General features: G+C 42.3%; 1 pseudogene; it reads right to left on the reverse strand.

The window, feature by feature from the left end:
- Positions 1-24,368: 24,368 nt before the first annotated feature.
- LOC125541537 (tryptophan decarboxylase 1 pseudogene) lies at positions 24,369-26,273 on the reverse strand (annotated as a pseudogene).
- Between the last annotated feature and the right edge of the window lie 378 nt (positions 26,274-26,651).

Raw genomic sequence — 26,651 nt, forward strand, 5'->3', positions numbered from 1 at the left:
CTTTAGCGCTCACGATATTAGCTGCCATTTTTTATTGGAGAGTGTTATTTAGTTAATTCTTTTTGGATATGATTAATAGATAAATTCCTCACATCTAGCAATTTATTTTATAATTTTTGGGGTTCCATAAGTGTACGTTTGATCCAGATTACTACAGACTGTTCTGTTTTTGACAGATTATGTTTGCTATGTGTTGTTTTGTTATTTTGACGAATCTATGAGTAGTATCGGAGGGTATGAACCATAGAGAAATTATAATACAGTAGATATTACACCAATATGAATTTAGAATGAGTTCACAACAGTACCTAAGTGGTGATTTATTTTCTTATACTAACGGAGCTTACGAGTTTTCTATTAAGTTTTGTGTTGTGAAGTTTTCAAGTTTTGGGTAAAGATTCGATGGACTATGGAATAAGGAGTGGAAAGAGCCTAAGATTGGGGATGCCCAAGGCACCCCAAGGTAATATTCAAGGAAAACCAAGAGCCTAAGCTTGGGGATGCCCCGGAAGGCATCCCCTCTTTCGTCTTCGTTCATCGGTAACTTTACTTGGAGCTCTATTTTTATTTACCACATGATATGTGTTTTGCTTGGAGCGTCAATTTATTTTATTTTGTTTTGCTTTCTGTTTGAATAAAATACCAAGATCTGAAATTATTAAATGTTAGAGAGTCTTCATATAGTTGCATAATTGTTTGACTACTCATTGATCTTCACTTATATCTTTCGGAGTAGTTTGTCATTTGCTCTAGTGCTTCACTTATATCTTTTTAGAGAACGGTGGTGGTTTTATTTTGTAGAAATATATGAACTCTCATGCTTCATTTATATTATTTTGAAATTCTTTAGAACAGCATGGTAATTTGCTTTGGTTATGAAATTAGTCCTAATATGATGGGCATCCAAGAGGGATATAATAAAAACTTTCATATAAAGTGCATTGAATACTATAAGAAGTTTGATACTTGATGATTGTTTTGAGATATGGAGATGGTGATATTAGAGTCGTGCTAGTTGAGTAGTTGTGAATTTGAGAAATACTTGTGTTAAAGTTTGTGATTCCCGTAGCATGCACGTATGGTGAACCGTTATGTGATGAAGTCGGAGCATGATTTATTTATTGATTGTCTTCCTTATGAGTGGCGGTCGGGGACGAGCGATGCTCTTTTCCTACCAATCTATCCCCCTAGGAGCATGCACGTAATACTTTGCTTTGACAACTTGTAGATTTTTGCAATAAGTATATGAGTTCTTTATGACTAATGTTGAGTCCATGTATCATACGCACTCTCACCCTTCCACCATTGCTAGCCTCTCTAATACTGCGCACCTTTCGCCGGTATCATACATCCACCATATACCTTCCTCAAAACAGCCACCATACCTACCTATCATGGCATTTCCATAGCCATTTCGAGATATATTGCCATGCAACTATCCACCATTCTGTTTACTATGACACGCTCCATCATTGTCATATTGCTTTAAATGATCATGTAGTTGACATTGTATTTGTGGCAAAGACACCGTTCATAATTTTTTCATACATGTCACTCATGAGTCATTGCATATCCCGGTACACCGCCGGAGGCATTCATATAGAGTCATATCTTGTTCTAAGTATTGAGTTGTAATTCTTTAGTTGTAAGAAAATAAAAGTGTGATGATCATCATTATTAGAGCATTGTCCCAGTGAGGAAAGGATGATGGAGACTATGATTCCCCCACAAGTCGGGATGAGACTCCGGACGAAAAATAAAAATAAAAATAAAAAAAGTGGCCAAAGAAGCCCAAATAAAAAATAGGCCATAAAAAAGGAAGGAAAAGGCCCAAATAAAAATGAGAGAAAAAGAGAGAAGGGACAATGCTACTATCATTTTACCACACTTGTGCTTCAAAGTAGCACCATGATCTTCATAATAGAGAGTCTCCTATGTTATCACTTTCTTATACTAGTGGGAATTATTCATTATAGAACTTGTCTTGCATATTCCAATGATGGGCTTCCTCAAAATGCCCTAGGTCTTCGCGAGCAAGCAAGTCGGATGCACACCCACTTAGTTTCTTTTTGAGCTTTCATATACTTATAGCTCTAGTGCATCCGTTGCATGGAAATCCCTAACCACTCACATTGATATCTATTAATGGGCATCTCCATAGCCCGCTGATACGCCTAGTTGATGTGAGACTATCCTCTCCCTTTTTGTCTTCTACACAATCACCATTCTATTCCACCTATAGTGCTATGTCCATGGCTCACACTCATGTATTGCGTGAAGATTGAAAAAGTTTGAGAACATCAAAAGTATGAGACAATTGCTTGGCTTATCATCGGGGTTGTGCATGATTTAAATATTTTGTGTGGTGAAGATGGAGCATAGCCAGACTATATGATTTTGTAGGGATAGCTTTCTTTGGCCATGTTATTTTGAGAAGACATGATTGCTTTATTAGTATGCTTGAAGTATTATTATTTTTATGTCAATATCAAACTTTTGTCTTGAATCTTATGGATCTGAACATTCCTGCCACAATAAAGAGAATTACTTAGAAAAATATGTTAGGTAGCATTCCACATCAAAAATTCTGTTTTTATCATTTACCTACTAGAGGACGAGCAGGAATTAAGATTGGGGATGCTGATACGTCTCCAACGTATCTATAATTTTTGATTGTTCCATGCTATTATATTATCAACCTTGGATGTTTTATATGCATTTATATGCTATTTTATATGATTTTTGGGACTAACCTATTAACCTAGAGCCCAGTGCCAGTTCCTGTTTTTTCCTTGTTTTAGAGTATCGCAGAAAAGGAAAATCAAACGGAGTCCAATTGACCTGAAACTTCACGGAACTTAATTTTGGAATGGAAGCAATCCAGAAGACTTGGACTGTACGTAAGGGAAGCAACGAGGAAGGCATGAGGCAGGGGGTGCACCCACCCCACTGGGCGCGCCCTCCACCCTTGTGGGCCCCTCGTGGCTCCCCTGATGTATTTCTTCCGCCTATATATATCCATATACCCTAAAACTATCGAAGACGAGAATAGATCGGGAGTTCCGCCGCTAGAAGCCTCCATAGCCACCAAAAACCAATCTAGACCCATTCCGGCACCCTGCCGGAGGGGGGAATCCCTCTCCGGTGGCCATCTTCATCATTCGGGTGCTCTCCATGACGAGGAGGGAGTAGTTCTCCCTCTGGGCAGAGGATATGTACCAGTAGCTATGTGTTTGATCTCCCTCTCTCTCTTTCATGTTCTTGAGGTGGTACGATCTTGATGTATCGCGAGCTTTGCTATTATAATTGGATCTTATGATGTTTCTTCCCCCTCTACTCTCTTGTAATGGATTGAGTTTTCCCTTTGAAGTTATCGTATCGGATTGAGTCTTTAAGGATTTGAGAACACTTGATGTATGTCTTGCGTGGGATACCCGTGGTGACAATGGGGTATTCTATTGATCCACTTGATGTATGCTTTGGTGATCAACTTGCGGGTTCCTCCCATGAACCTATGCATAGGGGTTGGCACACGTTTTCGTCTTGACTCTCCGGTAGAAACTTTGGGGCACTCTTTGAAGTACTTTGTGTTGGTTTGAATAGATGAATCTAAGATTGTGTGATGTATATCGTATAATCATACCCACGGATACTTGAGGTGACATTGGAGTATCTAGGTGACATTAGGGTTTTGGTTGATTTGTGTCTTAAGGTGTTATTCTAGTACGAACTCTAGGGCTGTTTGTGACACTTATAGGAATAGCCCAACGGATTGATTGGAAAGAATAACTTTGAGGTGGTTTCGTACCCTACCATAATCTCTTCGTTTGTTCTCCGCTATTAGTGACTTTGGAGTGACTCTTTGTGGCATGTTGAGGGATAGTTATATGATCCAATTATGTTATTATTGTTGAGAGAACTTGCACTAGTGAAAGTATGAACCCTAGGCCTTGTTTCCTAGCATTGCAATACCGTTTACGCTCACTTCTATCATTAGTTACCTTGCTGCTTTATATTTTCATATTACAAAAACTATTATCTACTATCCATATTGCACTTGTATCGCCATCTCTTCACTGAACTAGTGCACCTATACAATTTACCATTGTATTGGGTGTGTTGGGGATACAAGAGACTCTTTGTTATTTGGTTGCAGGGTTGCTTGAGAGAGACCATCTTCATCCTACGCCTCCCATGGATTGATAAACCTTAGGTCATCCACTTGAGGGAAATTTTCTACTATCCTACAAACCTCTGCACTTGGAGGCCCAACAACGTCTACAAGAAGAAGGTTGTGTAGTGGACATCAATGATGAACATGATTACAAGGGTGCTCTATCTCGCGAGCTATAGACTTGTTTGTCTAACCCTAATCTGTCCACTCGTCGAACTTGTCCCTCTAGGGGTGCCCTGCCCCTCCTTATATTAGTTGGAGGGATGGGTTACATGTGGAGTCCTAGTAGGACTAGGACTATTCTATTACAAGTGGAATCCTAGTCTTGCTTCCTTTGTAAGGGAATATTCCTTTTGCATCCCTTCTCAAGATGGCCCACCATAGTACGAGCCGGCCTTCCATGAACCGCCTTCTGGGCCTCCAGGTCTTGTCGCTCCTTTGACCTGCCTGCCAGGTCACCAATGAATCACCTTCCTTCGGCCGGGTCCTCCAGGCGGGTCATCAATGAGTTGCCAAGTCCGTCCGGGTTATATATCCGGCCGGGTCATATCGCTGGGTATATCCCTGACACTACGGGTTCGAGAACTATGTAGACATGACCGAGACACATCTTCGGTCAATAACCAATAGCGGAACCTCGATGCTTATATTGGCTCCTACATATTCTATGAAGATCTTTGTCGGTCAAACCGCATAACAATATGCGTCATTCCCTTTGTCATCGGTATGCTACTTGCCCGAGATTCGATCTTCGGTATCATCATACCTAGTTTAATCTCATTACCGACAAGTCTCTTTACTCGTTCCGTAATGCATCATCCCGCAGCTAACTCATTAGTCACATTGCTTGCAAGGCTTATAGTGATGTGCATTACCGAGAGGGCCCAGAGATACCTCTCCAATACACGGAGTGAAAAATCCTAATCTTGATCTATGCCAACCCAACAAGCACCTTCGGAGACACCTGTAGAGCATCTTTATAATCACCCAGTTACGTTGTGACGTTTGATAGCACACAAGGTGTTCCTCCGGTATTCGGGAGTTGCATAATCTCATAGTCAGAGGAACGTATAAGTCATGATGAAAGCAATAGCAATAAAAACTAAACGATCATTAATGTTAAGCTAACGGATGGGTCTTATCCATCACATCATTCTCTAATGATGTGATCCTCTTCATCAAATGACAACACACGTCTATGGTTAGGAAACTTAACCATCTTTGGTTAACGAGCTAGTCAAGTAGAGGCATACTAGGGACAGTCTGTTTTGTCTATGTATCCACACATGTACTAAGTTTCCGGTTAATACAATTCTAGCACGAATAATAAACATTTATCATGATATAAGGAAATATAAATAACAACTTTATTATTGCCTCTAGGGCATATTTACTTCCGTCTCCCACATGTTGTAGAGTCAATAATCTAGTTCACAACGTCATGTGATTTAACACCAATAGTTCACATCTTTATGTGATTATTTCACATCTCCATGTGACTAATACCCAAAGGGTTTACTAGAGTCAATAATCTAGTTCACATCGCTATGTGATTAACACCCAAAGAGAGATCATGTTTTGCTTGTGAGAGAACTTTAGTCAACGGGTCTGCCACATTCCGAGTCGTATGTATTTTGCAAATTTTCTATGTCTACTATGCTCTGCACGGAGCTATTCTAGCTAATCGCTCCCACTTTCAATATGTATCCATATTGAGACTTAGAGTCATCCAGATTAGTGTCAAAGCTTGCATCGATGTAACCCTTTACGACGAACTTTTTGTCACCTCCATAACCGAGAAATATTTCCTTAGTCCTCTAAGGATAATTTTGACCGTTGTCCAGTGATCTACTCCCAGATCACTATTGTACTCCCTTGCCAAAATCATGCTAGGTATACAGTAGGTCTAGTACACAACATAGCATACTTTATAGAACCTATGACTGAGGCATAGGGAATGACTTTTCATTCTCTTTCTATTTTCTGTCATGGTGGGGTTTTGAGTCTTTACTCAACTTCACACCTTACAACTCAGGCAAGAACTCCTTCTTTCACTGATCCATTTTTGAACTTCTTCAAAATGTTATCAAGGCATGTACTCATTGAAAGTCTTATCAAGTGTCTTGATCTATCTTTATAGGATTACCAGACCACTCAGGTGCGGACCATACTCTGGTTGACCTACGAGGTTTAGTAGTAACTTGATCTAAAGTTTGATGATCATCATCATTAGCTTCTGCACTAATTGGTGTAGGAATCACTGGAACTGAGTTCTGTAATGAACTACTTTCCTATTCGGGAGAAGGTACAATTACCTCATCAAGTTCTACATTCCTCCCACTCACTTCTTTCGAGAGAAACTTCTTCTCTAGAAAGGATCCATTCTTAGCAACGAATATCTTGCCTTCGGATCTGTGATAGAAGGTACCCAACCGTTTCCTTTGGGTATCCTGTGAAGATGCACTTCTCTGATTTGGGTTCGAGCTTATCAGGTTGAAACTTTTTCATATAAGCATCACATCCCCAAACTTTAAGAAACAACAACTTAGCTTTCTTGCTAAACCACAGTTCATATGGTGTCGTCTCAACAGATTTAGATGGTGCCCTATTTAACATGAATGCAGCTGTCTCTAATGCATAACCCCAAAACGATAGAGGTAAATCGGTAAGAGACATCATAGATTGCACCATATCTAGTAAAGTACGGTTACGACGTTCGAACACACCATTACGCTGTCATGTTCCAGGCAGCGTGTGTTGCGAAACTATTCCACATTGTTTCAAATGAAGGCCAAACTCGTAACTCAAATATTCGCCTCCATGATCAGATCGTAGAAACTTTATTTTCTTATTACGATGATTATCAACTTCACTCTGAAATTCTTTGAACTTTTCAAATGTTTCAGACTTGTGTGTCATTAAGTAGGTATACCCATATCTGCTCAAATCATCTGTGAAGGTCAGAAAATAACGATACCCGCCGCGAGCCTCAACACTCATCGGACCACGTTCATCGGTATGTATTATTTCGAATAAGTCAGTGGCTTGCTCCATTGTTCCGGAGAACGGAGTCTTAGTCATCTTGCCCATGAGGCATGGTTCACAAGCATCAAATGATTCATAATCAAGTGATTCCAAAAGTCCATCCGCATGGAGTTTCTTCACGCGCTTTACACCAATATGGCCTAAACGACAGCACAAATAGTATGTTGCACTATCATTATCAACTTTGCATCTTTTGGCATCAATATCATTAATATGTGTATCACTACGATCGAGATTCAATAAACCATTCACCTTGGGTGTACGACCACATAATGTTTTATTCATGTAAACAGAATAACAATTATTATTTGACTTAAATGAATAACCGTATTGCAATAAACATGATCCAATCATATTATGCTCAACGCAAACACCAAATAACATTTATTTTAGGTTCAACACTAATACCGAAGGTAAATAGAGTGTGCGATGGTGATCTTATCAACCTTGGAATCATTTCCAACACACATCATCACCTCGCCCTCAACTAGTTTTTGTTCATTTTGCAACTCCTGTTTCGAGTAACTAATCATAGCAACTAAACCAGTATCAAATACCCAGGGGCTACTATGAACACTAGCAAAGTACACATCAATAACATGTATATCATATATACTTTTGTTCACTTTGCCATCCTTCTTATCCTCCAAGTATTTGGGGCAGTTCCGCTTCCAGTGACCATTTCCTTTGCAGTAGAAGCACTCAGTTTTAGGCTTGGGTCTAGCTTTGGGCTTCTTCATGGGAGTGGCAAGTTGCTTTCCATTCTTATTGAAGTTCCCTTTCTTTCCCTTTCCCTTTTACTTGAAACAAGTGGTCTTTTCAACCATCAATACGTGATGCTTTTCTTGATTTCTACCTTCGCCGATTTTAGCATCGCGAAGAGATCGGGGAATCATTTACGTCATCCCTTGCATATTATAGTTCATCACGAAGTTCCACTAACTTGGTGATAGTGACTAGAGAACTCTGTCAATCACTATCTTATCTGGAAGATTAACTCCCACTTATTTCAAGCGATTGTAGTACTCAGACATTCTGAGCACATGCTCACTAGTTGAGCTATTCTCCTCCATCTTGTAGGCAAAGTACTTCTCAAAGGTCTCATACCTCTGGACATGGGCATGAGTCTGAAATACCAATTTCAACTCTTGGAACATCTCATATGCTCCATGGCGTTCAAAACGTTTTTGAAGTTCCGGTTCTAAGCCGTACAGCATGGCGCACCAAACTATCAAATAGTCATCATACCGAGCTTGCCAAACGTTCAAAATGTCTGCATTTACTCCTGCAATACGTCCGTCACCTAGCGGTGCATCAAGGACATCATACTTCTGTGCAGCAATGAGGATAGTCCTCAAGATCACGGACCCAGTCCGCATCATTGCTACTATCATCTTTCAACTAATTTTTGCATATGCTAGGCTCGCATTAAAATTCAACGGAACAACAACATGGGCCATCTATCTACAACAACATAGACATGCAAAATACTATCAGGTACTAAGTTCATGATAAATTAAAGTTCAATTAATCATATTACTTAATAACTCCCACTTAGATAGACATCCCTCTAATCATATAAGTGATCACGTGATCCATATCAACTAAACCATGTCCGATCATCGCCTGAGATGGGGTAGTTTTCAATGGTGAACATCACTATGTTGATCATATCTACTATATGATTCATGCTCGACCTTTCAGTCTCAGTGTTTCGAGGCCATATCTGCATATGCTAGGCTCGTCAAGTTTAACCCGAGTATTCTGCGTGTGCAAAAACTGGCTTGCACCCATGGTATGTGAACGTAGATCTTATCACACCCGATCATCACGTGGTGTCTCGGCATGACGAACTGTAGCATCTTTGCATACTCAGGGAGCACACTTATGCCTTGAAATTTAGTGAGAGATCATCTTATAATGCTACCGATGTACTAAGCAAAATAAGATGCATAAAGGATAAACATCACATGCAATCAAATAAGTGATATGATATGGCCATCATCATCTTGTTCCTTTGATCTCCATCTCCAAAGCACCGTCATGATCACCATCGTCACTGGCTTGACACCTTGATCTCCATCGTAGCATGGTTGTCGTCTCGCCAACTATTGCTTCTATGACTATCGCTACTGCTTAGTGATAAAGTAAAGCAATTACCTGGTGATTGTCTTTCATACAATAAAGCAACAACCATAAGGCTCCTACCAGTTGCCGCTAACTTTTACAAAACATGATCATCTCATACAACAATTTATATATCATCACGTATTGACCATATCACATCACAACAAGCCCAGCTAAAACAAGTTAGTCATCCTCTACTTTATTGTTGCAAGTTTTACGTGGCTACTGCGGTCTTCTAGCAAGAACCATTCTTACCTACGCATCAAAACCACAACGATTTTTCATCAAGTGTGCTGTTTAACCTTCAACAAGGACCGGGCGTAGTCAAACTCGATTCAACTAAAGTTGGAGAAACAGACACCCGCCAGCCACCTGTGTGTGAAGCACGGCGGTAGAACCAGTCTCATGAATGCGGTCATGTAATGTCAGTCCGGGCCGCTTCATCCAATAATACTACCGAATTAAAGTAAGACGTTGTTGGTAAGCGGTATGACTATTATCGCCCACAACTCTTTGTGTTCTACTCGTGCATATAACATCTACACATAGACCTGGCTCTGATACCACTGTTGGGGAACGTAGTATTTCAAAAAATTCCTATGATCATGCAAGATCTATCTAGGAGAAGCATAGAAACCGAGACAGGAGAGTGTCTCCACATACCCTCGTAGACCGAAAGCGGAAGCGTTTAGTAATGCGGTTGATGTAGTCAAACGTCTTCACGACCCAACCGATCCAAGTATCAAACCTACGGCACCTCCGTGTTCAGCACACGTTCAGCATGATGATGTCCCTCGAGCTCTTGATCCAGTTGAGGACGAGGGAGAGTTCCATCAGCATGATGGCGTGGCAATGGTGATGATGAAGTAAGCGGCGTAGGGCTTCGCCTAAGCACTACGCCGATATGACCGAGGTGCTAACCGTGGAGGGGGCACCACACACGGCTAGGAACAATTGATATTTGTTCTAGGGGTGCCCTCCCCATGTATATAAAGGAAAGAGAGGGAGGGAGGCAGCCTAGAGCGCGCTCAAGTAGGAGGAATCCTACTTGGGCCCCTAGTCCAATTCGCCCCCCTACCATATTTGGACAAGGGGGGAAGGAAGGAGGGGGGAGGGGAAGGAAGTAGGAGTCCTACTTCATACTTCCCTTTCCCCCCTCTCCTTTCCCTTTCTCCCCACGTGGTTGGCCCTATAGGGGGCGCACCAGCCCCTTGTGGGCTGGTGTGTTCCCTTACTTTGCCATTGAGCCCATATCTTTGTCGGGGGTTGCCCGGAACCCCTTCCGGTGACCCGGTATCACTCGGAACACTTCCCGTGTCCAAGTACCATCGTCCTATATATGAATCTTTACCTCTCGACCATTTTGAGACTCCTCGTCATGTCCGTGATCTCATTCGGGACTCCGAACAAACTTTGGCCATCAAATCACATAACTCATAACACAAATCGTCATCGAACGTTAAGCGTGCGGACCCTACGGGTTCGAGAACTATGTAGAAATGACCGAGCCACATCTCCGGTCAATAACCAATAGTGGAAACTGGATGCACATATTGGCTCCTACATATTCTATGAAGATCTTTATCGGTCAAGCCGCATAACAATATACGTCATTCCCTTTGTCATCGTATGCTACTTGCCCGAGATTCGATCGTCGGTATCATCATACCTAGTTTAATATCGTTACCGGCAAGTCTCTTTACTCACTCCATAATGCATAATCCCGCAACTAACTCATTAGTCACATTGCTTGCAAGGCTTATAGTGTTGTGCATTACCGAGAGGGCCCAGAGATACCTCTCCGATACACGGAGTGACAAATCCTAATCTCGATCTATGCCAACCCAACAAACACCTTCGGAGACACCTGTAGAGCATCTTTATAATCACCCAGATACGTTGTGACGTTTGATAGCACACAAGGTGTTCCTCCGGTATTCGGGAGTTGCATAATCTCATAGTCATAGGAACATGTATAAGTCATGATGAAAGCAGTAGCAATAAAAACTAAACGATCATTAGTGCTAAGCTAACGGATGGGTCTTATCCATCACATCATTCTCTAATGATGTGATCCCGTTCAGCAAATGACAACACATGTCTATAGTTAGGAAACTTAACCATCTTTGATTAACGAGCTAGTCAAGTAGAGGCATACTAGGGACATTCTGTTTTGTCTATGTATCCACACATGTACTAAGTTTCCGGTTAATACAATTCTAGCATGAATAATAAACATTTATCATGATATAAGGAAATATAAATAACAACTTTATTATTGCCTATTGGGCATATTTCCTTCAAGGGGATCATTTGTAGCCTTCTTCGATAAATAAGAGTGTCGAACCCAATGAGGAGCTAAAGGAAGAACAAATATTCCCTCAAGTTCTATCAACCACCGATACAACTCTACGCACACTTGACGTTTGCTTTACCGAAAACATGTACGAAACTATTTTGTAGGTGTGATGCTAGAACTACTTTGCAAGAATAAAACTAGAAGTTCTTTGCAAAATAATAAAAGTTAGGTGTTTAGTAAAAGGGTTTGTGTCAACAAGAAAGTTATTTGTCCCTAGGCAATCGATAACAAGTACCGGTAATCATTCTTGCAATTCTATATGAGGGAGAGGCATGAGCTAACATACTTTCTCTACTTGGATCATATGCACTTATGATTGGAACTCTAGAAAGCATCCGCAACTACTAAAGATCATTAAGGTCATGAAACCAAACCATAGCATTAGGTATCAAGTCATCTTTATCCCATACACCATAGCCCACCTACTCGGGTTTAAGCTTCTGTCACTCTCGCAACCCACCATAAGCGAACCATGAACATATTGCAACACCCTACAGCGGGGGCCCCTCACGTTTGCACGATAACAGAGGGCACCATAGGACAGTGCCATAAATAAAATATACAATCATACCAACCAAGATCCCGATTAACTCACAGGACAAAACGGATCTACTCAAACATCATAGGATAACCATAGATCATTGGGAAATAATATATGAAGTTGAGCACCATGTTTAAGTAGAGATTACAGCGGGAGAATAGGTGTTACACTGCTACATAGAGAGGGAGAAAGTTGGTGTTGACGGTAGCAAGATTGCTGATGTAGATCGTCGTCCCGATCATTGCCCCGGTGGCACTCCGGCGCCACCGGAAGCGAGGGGGAGAGAGCCCCCATCCTTATTCTTCTTCTTCCTTGGCCTACCCCTAGATGAGAGGAGAGTTACCCCTCTGGTCCATGGTCTCCATGGCGGCGGAGGGGCGGGAGCTCCTTTGAGATTGGATCTCCCTCTCTGTTCTTTTCTGTTTCGCGCTCCCCAGATCTGGCCGAAAACTATTTCTTATATTCCGGGAGATCGGTAACTCCGATTGTGCTTAGATTTTAACACATTTTTTTCCGGATATAAGCTTCCTTGCGCCCGAAGTAGAGCTCCAACCAACGTTCGAGGAGGGCACAACCCACCACCACGCGCCAAGGGCCTCTGGCGCGCCCTGGTGTCTTGTGGGCTGCTTGGGCCTCTGTTTGCGGTGATTCCAACCCCCAAAAATCACATATATTCAAATAATTCTCCGTAAAATTTTATTGCATTTGGACTTCATTTGATATGGTTACTCTACGATACAAAAAACATGCAGAAAACAGGAACTGGCACTGGGCACTAGATCAATAGGTTAGTCCAATAAATCATATAAAAGGTTGCCAAAAGTATGTCAAAGTTGTATAATATTGGCATGAAACAATCAAAAATTATAGAAACGACAGAGATGTATCATAATAGTGAAGGAAATATGCCCTAGAGGCAATAATAAAATTGTTATTTTATATTTCCTTATTCATGATAAAGGTTTATTATTCATGCTAGAATTGTATTGATCGGAAACTTAAATACATGTGTGAATACATAAACAAATATTGTGTCCCTAGTAAGCCTCTACTAGACTAGCTCGTTGATCAAAGATGGTTAAGGTTTCCTAACCACGGACATGTGTTGTCATTTGATAATGGGATCACATCATTAGGAGAATGATGTGGTGGACAAGACCCACCCGTTAGCTTAGCATAATGATCGTTCATTTATTGCTATTGCATTCTTCATGTCAAATACATATTCCTTCAACTATGAGATTGTGCAACTCCCGGGTACCGGAGGAATACATTGTGTGCTATCAAATGTCACAACGTAACTAGGTGATCATAAAGATGCTCTACAACGTAACTGAGTTGGCATAGATCGAGATTAGGATTTGTCACTCCGAGTTTTGGAGAGGTATCTCTGGGCCCTCTCAATAATACACATCATAAGATTGCAAGCAAATGACAAAAGAGTTAGTCACGAGCTGACGTATTACAGAACGAGTAGAGAGACTAACTCGATCTATGCCCAGAGATACCTCTCCAATACACGGAGTGACAAATCCTAATTTCGATCTATGCCAACTCAACAAACACCATCAGAGACACCTGTAGAGCATCTTTATAATCACCCAGTTACGTTGTGACTCTTGATAGCACACAAGGTGTTCCTCCAGTATTTCAGAGTTGCATAATCTCATAGTTAGAGGAACATGTATAAGTCATGAAGAAAGCAATAGCGATAAAAATAAACGATCATTATGCTAAGCAAATGGATGGGTCTTGTCCATCACATCATTATCTAATGATGTGATCCCGTTCATCAAATGACAACACATGTGTATGGTTAGAAAACTTAACCATCTTTGATTAACGAGCTAGTCAAGTAGAGGCATACTAGGGACACTCTATTTTGTCTATGTATCCACACATGTATCAAGTTTCCGGTTAATACAATTCTAGCATGAATAATAAACATTTATCATGATATAAGGAAATATAAATAACGACTTTATTATTGCCTCTAGGGCATATTTCCTTCAGTCTCCCACTTGCACTAGAGTCAATAATCTAGTTCACATCGCCATGTGATTTAACACCAATAGTTCACATCATCATGTGATTTAACACTATAGTTCACATTGCCATGTCACCAACACCAAAAGGTTTACTAGAGTCAATAATCTAGCTCACATCGCCATGTGATTAACACCCAAAGAGTACTAAGGTGTGATCATGTTTTGCTTGTGAGAGAAGTTTAGTCAATGGGTCTGCCACATTCAGATCCGTATGTATTTTCCAAATTTCTATGTCTACAATGCTCTGCATGGAGCTACTCTAGCCAATTGCTCCCACTTTCAATATGTATCCAGATTGAGACTTAGACTCATCTGGATCAATGTCAAAGCTTGCATCAACGTAACCCTTTACGATGAACTTTTTGTCACCTCCATAACCGAGAAACATATCCTTATTATACTAAGGATAACTTTGACCATTGTCTAGTGATCCACTCCTGGATCACTATTGTACCCTCTTGCCAAACTCATGGTGAGGTACACAATAGGTCTGGTACACAGCATATCATACTTTATAGAACCTATGACTCAGGCATAGGGAATGACTTTTCATTATCTTTCTATTTTCTGGCGTGGTCGGGTTTTGAGTCTTTACTCAACTTCACACTTTGCAACACAGGCAAGAACTCCTTCTTTTGACTGTTCCATTTTGAACTATTTCAAAATCTTGTCAAGGTATGTACGCATTGAAAAAACTTATCAAGCGTCTTGATCTATCTCTACAGGTCTTGATGCTCAATATGTAAGCAGCTTCACTGAGCTTTTTCTTTGAAAAACTCCTTTCAAACAGTCCTTTATACTTTCCAGAAAATTCTACATCATTTTTGATCAACAATATGTCATTCACATATACTTATCAGAAAGGCTGTAGTGCTCCCACTCACTTTCTTGTAAATACAGGCTTCACCGCAAGTCTGTATAAAAATATATGCTTTGATCAACTCATCAAAGCGTATATTCCAACCCCGAGATGCTTGCACCAGTCCGTAGATGGATCACTGGAGCTTGCACATTTTTGTTAGCACCTTTAGGATTGACAAAAATTTCTAGTTGTATCATATACAACTCTTCTTTAATAAATCCATTAAGGAATGCAGTTTCGACATCCATTTGTCAGATTTCATAAAATGTGGCAATTGCTAACATGATTCAGACAGACTTTAAGCATCGATACGAGTGAGAAAATCTCATCGTAGTCAACACCTCGAACTTGTCAAAAGCCCTTTTCGACAAGTCGAGTTTTGTAGATATTAACACTACTATCAGTGTCCCTCTTCCTCTTGAAGATCCATTTATTCTCAGTGGCATGCCGATCATTGGGCAAGTCCACCAAAGTCCACACTTTGTTCTCATACATGGATTCTATCTCAGATTTCATGGCCTCAAGCCATCAGTCGGAATCTGGGATCATCATCGTTTCCTCATAGTCTGTAGGTTCATCATGGTCTAGTAACATGACTTCCAGAAGAGGATTACCGTACCACTCTGGTGCGAATCGTAATCTGGTTGACCTACAAGGTTCGGTAGTAACTTGATCTAAAGTTCCATGATCATCATCATTAACTTCCTCACTAATTGGTGTAGGCATCACTGGTACTGATTTCTGTGATGAACCTTTTTTCCAATTCGTGAGAAGGTACAACTACCTCATAAAGTTCTACTTTCCTCTTACTCACTTGTTTCGATAGAAACTCCTTCTCTAGAAAGGATCCATTCTTAGCAACGAATATCTTGCCTTCAGATCTGTGATAGAAGGTGTACCCAACAATCTCCTTTGGGTATCCTATGAAGACACATTTCTCCGATTTGGGTTTGAGCTTATCAGGTTGAAGCATTTTCAAATAAGCATTGCAGCCCCAAACTTTAAGAAACGACAGCTTAGGTTTCTTACCAAACCACAGTTCATATGGTGTCGTCTCAACGGATTTAGATGGTGCCCTATTTAACGTGAATGTAGCTGTCTCTAATGCATAACCCCAAAAAGATAGTGGTAAATCGGTAATAAACATCATAGATCACACCATACCCAATATAGTACAGTTACGACGTTCGGACACCACTACGCTGTGGTGTTCCAGGTGGCGTCAGTTGTGAAACGATTCCACATTGTTTTAAATGAAGGCCAAAACTCGAAACTCAAATATTCGCCTCTGTGATCAGATCACAGAAACTTTATTTTCTTGTTACAATGATTCTCCACTTCACTCTGAAATTCTTTGAACTTTTCAAAATAATTCAGACTTGTGTTTCATTAAGTAGATATACCTATATCTGCTCAAATCAACTGTGAAGGTTAGAAAATAACGATACCCGTCAGGAGCCTCAGCACTCATCGGACTGCATACATCGGTATGTATTATTTCCAATAAGTCAGTGGTTCGCTCCATTGTTCCGGAGAATGGAGTTTTAGTCATCTTGCCCATGAGGCATGGTTCACAAGTATCAAGTGATTCCAAAAGCCCATCAGCATGGAGTTTCTTCATGAGCTTTACACCAATATGACCTAAACGGCAGTGCCACAAATAAGTTGCACTATCATTATTAACTTTGCATTTTTTGGCATCAATATTATGTGTATCACTGTGATCGAGATTCAGTAAACCATTTACATTGGATATAAGACCGTAGAAGGTTTTATTCATGTAAACATAACAACAATTATTCTCTAACTTGAATAACTGTATCGCAATAAACATGATCCAATCATATTTATGCTCAACGCAAACACCAAATAACATTTATTTAGTTCCAATACTAATCCCGAAGGTAGATGGAGTAATGGTGATCTTATCAACCTTGGAATCATTTCCAGCACACATCGTTACCTCGCCCTCAACTAGTCCTTGTTCATTTTGTAACTCCTGTTTCGAGTTACTAATCATAGCAACTGAACCGGTGTCAAATACCCAGGGGCTACTATGAACACTAGTAAAGTACACATCGATAACATGTATATCATATATACTTTTGTTCATTTTGCCACCCTTCTTATCCGCTAAGTATTTGGGGCAGTTCCGCTTCCAGTGACCATTTCCTTTGTAGTAGAAGCACTTAGTTTTCAGGCTTGGGTCTAGCTTTGGGCTTCTTCATGGGTGTGGAAACTTGCTTGCCATTCATTTTGAAGTTCCCTTTCTTTCCCTTGCCCTTTTACTTGAAACTAGTGGTCCTGTCAACCATCAACATTTGATGCTTTTCTTGATTTCAACCTTTGCCGATTTCAGCATCACGAAGAGTTCAGGAATCGTTTTCGCCAACCCTTGCATATTATAGTTCATCGGGAAGTTCCAGTAAATTGGTGATAGTGACTAGAGAACTCTGTCAATCACTATCTTATCTGGAAGATTAACTCCCACTTGATTCAAGCGATAGTATTACTCAGACATTCTGAGCACATGCTCACTGGTTGAGCTATTCTCCTCCATCTTGTAGGCAAAATACTTATCGGAGGTCTCATACATCTCGACCCGGGCATGAGTCTAAAATACCAATTTCAGCTCTTGGAACATCTTATATGCTCCGTGGCGTTCAAAAAGTTTTTGAAGTCCCAGTTCTAAGCCGTAAAGCATGGTGCACTAAACTATTAAGTAGTCATTATACTGAGCTCGCCAAACATTCATAACGTATGCATCTACTCCTACAATAGGTCCGTCGCCTAGTGGTGCATCAAGGACATAATTCTTCTGTGCAGCAATGAGGATAGTCCTTAGATCACGGACCCAGTCCGCATCATTGCTACTATCATCTTTCAACTTATATTTCTCTAGGAACATATCAAAATAAACGGGGAGCTACATCACAAGCTATTGATCTACAACATAGATATGCAAATACTATCAGGACTAAGTTCATGATAAGTTAAAGTTCAATTAATCATATTACTTAAGAACTCCCACTTAGATAGACATCCCTCTAGTCATCTAAATGATCAGTGATCCATATCAACTAAACCATGTCCGATCATCACGTGAGATGGAGTAGTTTTCAATGGTGAACAGCTCTATGTTGATCATATATACTATATGACTTACATTTGACCTTTCGGTCTCAGTGTTCCAAGGCCATATCTGCATATGCTAGGCTCGTCAAGTTTAACCCGAGTATTCCGCGTGTGTAAAACTGGCTTGCACCCGTTGTATGTGAACGTAGAGCTTATCACACCCGATCATCACGTGGTGTCTCGGCACGACGAACTATAGCAACGGTGCATACTCAGGGAGAACACTTATACCTTGAAATTTAGTGAGGGATCATCTTATAATACTACCGCCTTACTAAGAAAAATAAGATGCATAAAGGATAAACATCACATGCAATCAAAATATGTGACATGATATGGCCATCATCATCTCGTGCCTTTGATCTCCATCTCCAAAGCACCGTCATGATCTCCATCATCACCGGCATGACACCATGATCTCCATCATCTTGAGCTCTATCAAAGTGTCGTCACATGGTCGTCTCACCAACTATTGCTTTTGCATCTAATGCTATCGCATAGCAATAAAGTAAAGCAATTATATGGTGCTTGCATCTTATGCAATAAAGAGATAACCATAAGGCTCCTGCCAGTTGCCGATAACTTTAACAAAACATGATCATCTCATACAACAATTTATATCTCATCACGTCTTGACCATATCACATCACAACATGCCCTGCAAAAACAAGTTAGACGTCCTTTACTTTGTTGTTGCAAGTTTTACGTGGCTACCATGGGTTTTTAGCAAGAACCGTTCTTACCTACGCATCAAAACCACAACGATTTTTCGTCAAGTGTGCTGTTTTAACCTTCAACAATGACCGAGTGTAGTGAAACTTGATTCAAGTAAAGTTGGCGAAACAGACACCCGCTAGCCACTTGTGTGCACAGCACGTCCATAGAACCAGTCTCATTAACGCGGTCATGTAATGTCGGTCTGGACCGATTCATCCAACAATACCGCCGAATCAAAGTAAGATGTTGCTGGTAAGAAGTATGACTATTATCGCCCACAACTCTTTGTGTTCTACTGGTGCATATAACATCTAAGCATAGACCTGGCTCGGATGCCACTGTTGGGGAACGCAGTATTTCAAAAAAATCCTACGATCACGCAAGATCTATCTAGGAGATGCATGGAAACGAGAGGGGGAGAGTGTGTCTACATGCCCTCGTAGACCGAAAGCGGAAGCATTTAATAACGCAGTTGACGTAGTCGAACGTCTTCATGATCCAACCGATCCAAGTACCGAATGTACGTCACCTCCGTGTTCAGCACACGTTCGGTACGATGACGTCCCTCGAGCTCTTGATCCAGTTGAGGATGAGGGAGAGTTCCGTCAGCACAAAGGCATGGCGACGGTGATGATGAAGTTACCGGCGCAGGGCTTCGCCTAAGCACTACGACGATATGACCGAGGTGTGTAACTGTGGAGGGGGGCACCGCACACGGCTAAGAGAAGACTTGGTGTCTCTTTGGGGTGCCCCCTGCCCACGTATATAAAGGAGGGAGGGAGAGAGGCCGACCCTCCTAGGGGCGCGCCAAGTGTAGGGAGTCCTACTAGGACTCCCAAGTCCTAGTTGGATTCCCTTTCCTTTTCGTAGTAGGAAAGAAGGAAAGGAGGGAGAGGGAGAAGGAATGGGGGGCCGCGCCCCCACCCCTTGTCCAATTCGGTTTGGCCAGGGGGAGGCGCGCGCCACCTCGTGGCCCTTCTTCCCTCTCTCCACTAAAGCCCAATAAGGCCCATTAACTTTCCCCGGTGAATTCCCGTAAATCTCCGGTACTCCAAAAAATACCAGAATCACTCGGAACCATTCCGATGTCCGAATATAGCCTTCCAATATATGAATCTTTACCTCTCGACCATTTCGAGACTCCTCATCATGTCCGTGATCTCATACGGGACTCCGAACAAACTTCGGTCATCAAATCACATAACTCATAATACAAATCGTCATCGAACGTTAAGCGTGGAGACCCTACGGGTTCGATAACTATGTAGACATGACCGAGACACATCTCCGGTCAATAACCTGGGTGCTCATATTGGCTCCTACATATTCTACGAAGATCTTTATCGGTCGAACCCAATGTTGGGGATATCGCTTATCGGGAACTTATCGGTCGACCCATGATAAGGCGTAAATCTGCCAGTTTATCGGCATATCGGCCGATTTATCGCCATATCGGCTGATTTATCGACCGATTTATCTTATCGGTCTGATAGCGGTAAGCAATAAATCGGCCGATTTATCGGCATATCGGAAGATATCTTGAACAGTGGTCGAACTCAAACCGCATAACAACATATGTTGTTCCCTTTGTCATCGGTATGTTACTTACCCGAGATTCGATCGTCGATATCATCATACCTAGTTCAATATCGTTACCGGCAAGTCTCTTTACTCGTTCCATAATGCATCACCCTATGGCTAACTCATTAGACACATTGCTTGCAAGGCTCATAGTGATGTGCATTACCGAGAGGGCCCAGAGATACCTCTCTGATACATGGAGTGACAAATCCTAATATCGATCTATGCCAACTCAACAAACACCATTGGAGACACTTGTAGAGCATCTTTATAATCACCCAGTTACTTTGTGACATTTGATAGCACACAAGGTGTTCCTCCGGTATTCGGGAGTTGCATAATCTCATAGTCAGAGGAACATGTATAAGTCATGAAGAAAGCAATAACAATAAAACTAAACGATCATTGTGCTAAGCTAACGGATGGATCTTGTCCATCACATCATTCTCTAATGATGCGATCTCGTTCATTAAATGACAACACATGTCTATGGTCAAGAAACTTAACCATCTTTGATTAACGAGCTAGTCAAGTAGAGGCATACTAGGGACACTCTATTTTGTCTATGTATCCACACATGTATCAAGTTTCCGGTTAATACAATTCTAGCATGAATAATAAACATTTATCATGATATAAGGAAATATAAATAACGACTTTACTATTTCCTCTAGGGCACATTTCCTTCAGGTACTTCATCATTATCGAGCCTAGCTCACAATTCATCATATGAGCTGCTCGAAGCTTTGATTCAAGGTCTCCTCCCAAGATAAATGCCTCACTCTTGTCAAAGATAATCTTTAGCCCGGACATCCCCTATGCACATGAGTAGAAATTTGAAGTTAATAATCTCTCTGTCCAAGTTTTTAATGAAGATTAAGGTGTCGTCCGCATACTGATGATGTTTCTCCACCTGTTGCGCACTACCGATGTCGCAACACCAGAGATATGCCCAGCCTCTTTCACCCTATCTAACATTGCAACCAAGCCATCAGCTGCAATGTTAAACAATAGGGTGGTATAGGGTCTCCTTGGTATTCCGACAAAACGGGTCTATTTTCCCGTTGATATTGATTGTGGTCTGGCCACCGTTGACTAATTGCATCATCCAGCTCACCCATTGTGGGTCGAACCCTTTAGCATGCGTTGTTTGCTCCAGGAAGTCCCATCTTATCCTATCATATGCTTTCTCAAAGTCTATCTTCAAGATAAACACCTCCTTCTTATTGTGGATTTCGAGGAGCACTTCATGTAGGACAACAATTCCATCCAGAATGCTCCGTCCTTTGATGAAGGCGGTTTGATTTGTGTCAATTACCCTATCCGCCACTGGAGCCAACCTAGAAGCATACCCTTAGCTAGTAACCGAGAGCTGACGTTGATTAGGGTAATTGGCCAGTATTGACGAATGTGGTCCGCTCCCTCCACTTTCGACAATAGTGCCAAAATACCATAATTAAGCCTCTTCACATCGATACACCCTTTAGCAAAGTCTTGGACTAGCTTCAGGAAATGTGGACCCACCACATTCCAAAACGTTTTGTAGAAAGTGTCCAGAAACCCGCCCAGTCCAGGGGAATGTTAGATCTCATCCCTCCAAGTTGTATGAAATCTCCTTCAAGGAGAAAAGGGGCCAGCAATTGCTCGCAATCTGCCCTTGACACCCTCCTATCTTGGTTCCACACCGTGGGGAGCAGAGACACCGTAGCTACCTCGGATGTCCTCAACAACTCTCTATAAAACGGTTATTATATCTGTCGGTCCGATATAACAACTTTGCTAGAGTTACTCTAGGTCACCAGTATCGATATACTGCATAGCTCAAGCATGAGAGAAATCATCTGTTAGAGCAAGTCTAATAAGGCCTAGTCAGCAAGCTATAAGACTTGCCATGTCATTAAAATCCTACTTGGAGGAGTGAGAGAAGAGGAGAGAGAGAGTGAAGCGGGCTCTTATTCTACAGACCGGCTATAGCACATAGATCAACATAAAAAAGTATGCATGCAACTCTCTCCAATCATATACATCGCTCATGCAGATATTAAATGCTTAGAGCCAACCTAAGGCTAGTCATAGTGGGAGTAACTTAGCGAGTAATATAGTGTACCCCAATTTTATTTTTGCTTATGTGGCAAGTAGTTAATGAGAAGTAGTAACATAATATGTTATTGTAACATAACGCTTCCCAATAAAATATGAGTCTACAAGCTAATAAATGAAACCATCTATGATAGTACTACTATGTTACTTTGCACTATGAAAATCGTAATTTAGACTAATGTCATATGCATGACTAGTATAAGTTACTCCCCACTACGACCAGCCTAATAGCCAATCTAAGATCCAACTTATTATATGAATATATTTTTATGAGGGCTTTAAGTTAGGTAGCATCTCCTTATAGCCAATCAGCCGGCTACATTATTAACCATGCTCTTATATAATTTAGATGGGCCACGGATGGGAGACTAGTTGCGAGTACTGATCGCTCCATTCAGCATACAGTCATTACTGTAGTACCGCCCTACTCTAGTACTCCCACTTGTATGCCTGCTTTGCTTTCATTGATTCACAATTTTAAGAGCACGTACAATGCAGGCGTTTAAGGGGCCGTTCGGTCTTCCTCCGCTCCGCGCCTCCGCTCCAGGAGCGGACGAGTTGTGGTTGATAATCTGAGAACAGGCGAAACGATGCTGTCTAGATCCATGGATATTGACGAGTGGGTGGATTGACGAACGGGCCCTAACTCTGGGCTCCAGGGATTAAATCCCAGTTGTTTTCGTAGCTTTCTAGTGGACCATGGTTTATTTTCTTGCGCCGAGGAGTCAGGACGCTTAAAAAACCTGCACAAAATATTGCCTCCGGGAACATAAGCGCTCATGCGTTGGAGATCCCCTATTAAGCCACGTTCATACTTAAACACGGATTTTCTTTTTGAAAGACCCAGCACCCCTATTAAGCCACTCATACAAACACGGATTTTCTTTTTGAAAGACCCAGCATTGCTGGCATTTCATTGGCTTAGCAGAGAGAGGTTACAAAAAAGAGATCAAAAAATCAAGGTCTGAATAAGGTAGAGAATGAGCACACAGGCTTCACTCCACTACCCCAGCAAAAATATTACTTCCTCCGTCTGAAAATACTTATCATTAAAATAGGTAAAAAGAGATGTATCTAAAACTAAAATAGAACTAGATATATTCTTTTTTATTCTTTTTAATAATTATTATTTTCGGACGGAGATAATACATGGTTTCACTCCTCACATAATGTCCCCGAAAGGGACCTCTATGCCGCGGGCGCCGGCGAGCCTCCATTGTTCCATGTCCCTCCGGCAGGCCGTGAGAACGTCGATGGTCCTTTCCTTTGCAGATCCGCATCGAAGTTGGGCGCAAATTAAATCGATCACTTAATTAAATCTTTGACCCTGTGTTTTGCTGTGTCAATGCTGCGGTGCAAGCACCATTAATTCAGACAGATGGAATTGTATGGCAGTTAGATAGGACCAATTAATTAATGGGAAGGTGGGAACACGCGGTGACCAGCTTCGGTCTGGCATCTTGAAACCTAAAAACCAATTGAGTGCAACATACCCATTGTGGCTCTGTTTAGATACTCTAACACAGTTAGAGTTAGAGTTATTTTTTAACCTACTCTAATCTAAATAAACACCTCTCCCGCACAAATGGATGTGTCCATTTCTTGATTGATCGAGATGCGTAGACAAGCATTCATCACTCGCTAGCAGAGCACAGTAACAAATAAAAAAGTATCTCGTGTTCATTCAATATAAGCCATTTTACCTTTTACAGTCTACAATCCATTTCGTTGCCTACTATATATATATATATATATACCCTCAGTGGAAATAAGAACCACATGTCCAAATAAATAATAATCTGAATCGAAGCAAAAGAAAAGAAAGATAAATTAAAAGAATAAATGTATCATAAATATTGGGATTTGTGTTGCCCCTAAAACTTTCAGCACCGATAGGTCTGTCCACTTAATCCATGATACTGCTCGCAGTCTTTTTGATGAGGTCCCAAGCACTTCTCACATGCCTCTCCTGCTGCAGCGATGACCCAACAGCGAACCGTAACACGAACTTGTCACCGACCACCGTGTGTGCAAGATAAGCCTTGCCAGTTTTGTTCAGATTTTCCATTAGCACGCGGTTGGTCTCGTCAGCATCCTTCTCCGTCATGGCTCCACTTGCCTTGATCCGAAAGCAAACAAGAGCAAAGTTCCTCGGTACGACCACCTCAAACCTGTCATCGGCACGGACGAAATCTTCAAACATCTTGGCCATGGCAACATCACTACGGATGTGCTCTTGGAGCTTTGCGATACCATAGGTACGCATGACCATCCAAAGCTTGAGCCCACGGAAGCGTCGGCCAACGCCGACCTGCATGTCTTTAAGATCGGTGACCTCGCCGGACTCGGTAGCATCATTCTTGAGATACTCCGGGTTGGTCTCCAATGAGTCACTCAGTCGGTGAGCATCACGGACATAGAGACATGTGCAATCAAGACATGTGAGAAGCCATTTGTGTGGGCTCATGCTAATGGAGTCCACGCGCTCGACGCCGTCGAGATGATGGCGAAACTCAGGGCAGATACATGCACTGCCAGCGTAGGCAGCATCGACGTGGACCCATGCATTGAACATGGCGGCAACATCGGCGACGTCACCCACCGGGTCAACGGCATTGGAAGACGTGGTGCCCACGGTAGCGCAGACATATGTTGGCACAAGACCAGCGTCGGCATCAGCTTGCATGACCTCGAGAAGCTTTGCCGGGTCGAGCCCATAATTGGTTTCTGGCCCGGTAGGGATGGAGCGGATGTTGGCGGGGTCAAATCCCGCGAGGCGACAAGCCTTGAAGAACGTGGAGTGGGTTTGGTCGGCGGCATACACAGCCAAGCGTGGAATGCCAGACACGCCGACAGAGCCGCTTCGACGCAGCGCTGCATCTCGGGCGGCGACTAGCGTGACGAGCATGGCCTCGCTTGTTGTGCCAAGGATAACCCCACCGCCGGTGCCACGACCAGTGCTGGTGCGGTTCATGAAGGTGGTGGGTAGGCGCAGGAGCTGTGCAAGCCAGTCGAGAGCGAGGACCTCCATCTCAGTCGCTGCAGGCGAAGCCTGCCATGTGAATCCGACGGTGTTCATGGCCGAAGCAATAAGGTCGCCGGCGATCGCAGCGGCGCTGTTGGTGGAGGGGAAGAAGGCGAAGAAATTGGGGCTAGCCCAGTGCGTCATGCCGGGGACGACGGAGGTCCTGAGCTCCTTCATGGTGACGTCGAATGGCGCAGAGTAAGTTGGCGGGGACGCGCTGAGCTCGTCTTGCAGGTACCCCGGCTTCACGTTAGGGAGTACGGGCATGGACTCGATGTTGGTGTAGTAGTCGGAGATGAAGTCGACGGCCTTGTGGAGGTATTCACGGACATCTTCAGGGTTGAGCGGCTCGAACGCCGCCTTGTCGTCGGGGATGGCGGAGAAGGACATGGGGTTGGTGCCCAAGCTGCCCATTCCTTTTAGGTAGGTAATTTAAACCTTGATTATGAGCAAAGAAGGTTGGGAGGCGGAGAGAAGGATTGGCTTAATGAAGTTGAGCTAGGTAGCTTTGCTGCCGGAGAGCAAGAAGAAGAGGCGGAGGAGCTAGTAATTAGCTGGCTTGCTTTGCTGCTTGGTGAATGGAGTTAGTAGTTGGTGCTGGGTATATATAGGTGGATCCGGGAAGCGGCGTGGCGGGGTGGGCGTTGGATGGGTCCTGGTCGCGCGGGCCTACGTGCGCTGCTAGGAAGGTTGGTGGTTGGTAGAGATCCGAGCACAAGCGCGCGCGACATGAATCTGATGGTCAACTCGTCTGTTCGGTCCGGATACGTCCGAATAGACCCGTTATTATGCCGTTCGTTAATTGGTCATCGTCTGGCTGCTAAAGTTTTTTTTTTCTTTCTACGCATATACTCTGGACTACTAGGGGGCATGGATGGTTTTCGTCACCACAAAAAATCGTTTCTTGTTCGTATTATTAACTGCATATAATACAATA

This window comes from Triticum urartu, chromosome 2A (assembly GCF_056163025.1).
Source record: "Triticum urartu cultivar PI428250 chromosome 2A, HENAU_Tu73, whole genome shotgun sequence".
Lineage (NCBI taxonomy): Eukaryota > Viridiplantae > Streptophyta > Magnoliopsida > Poales > Poaceae > Triticum > Triticum urartu.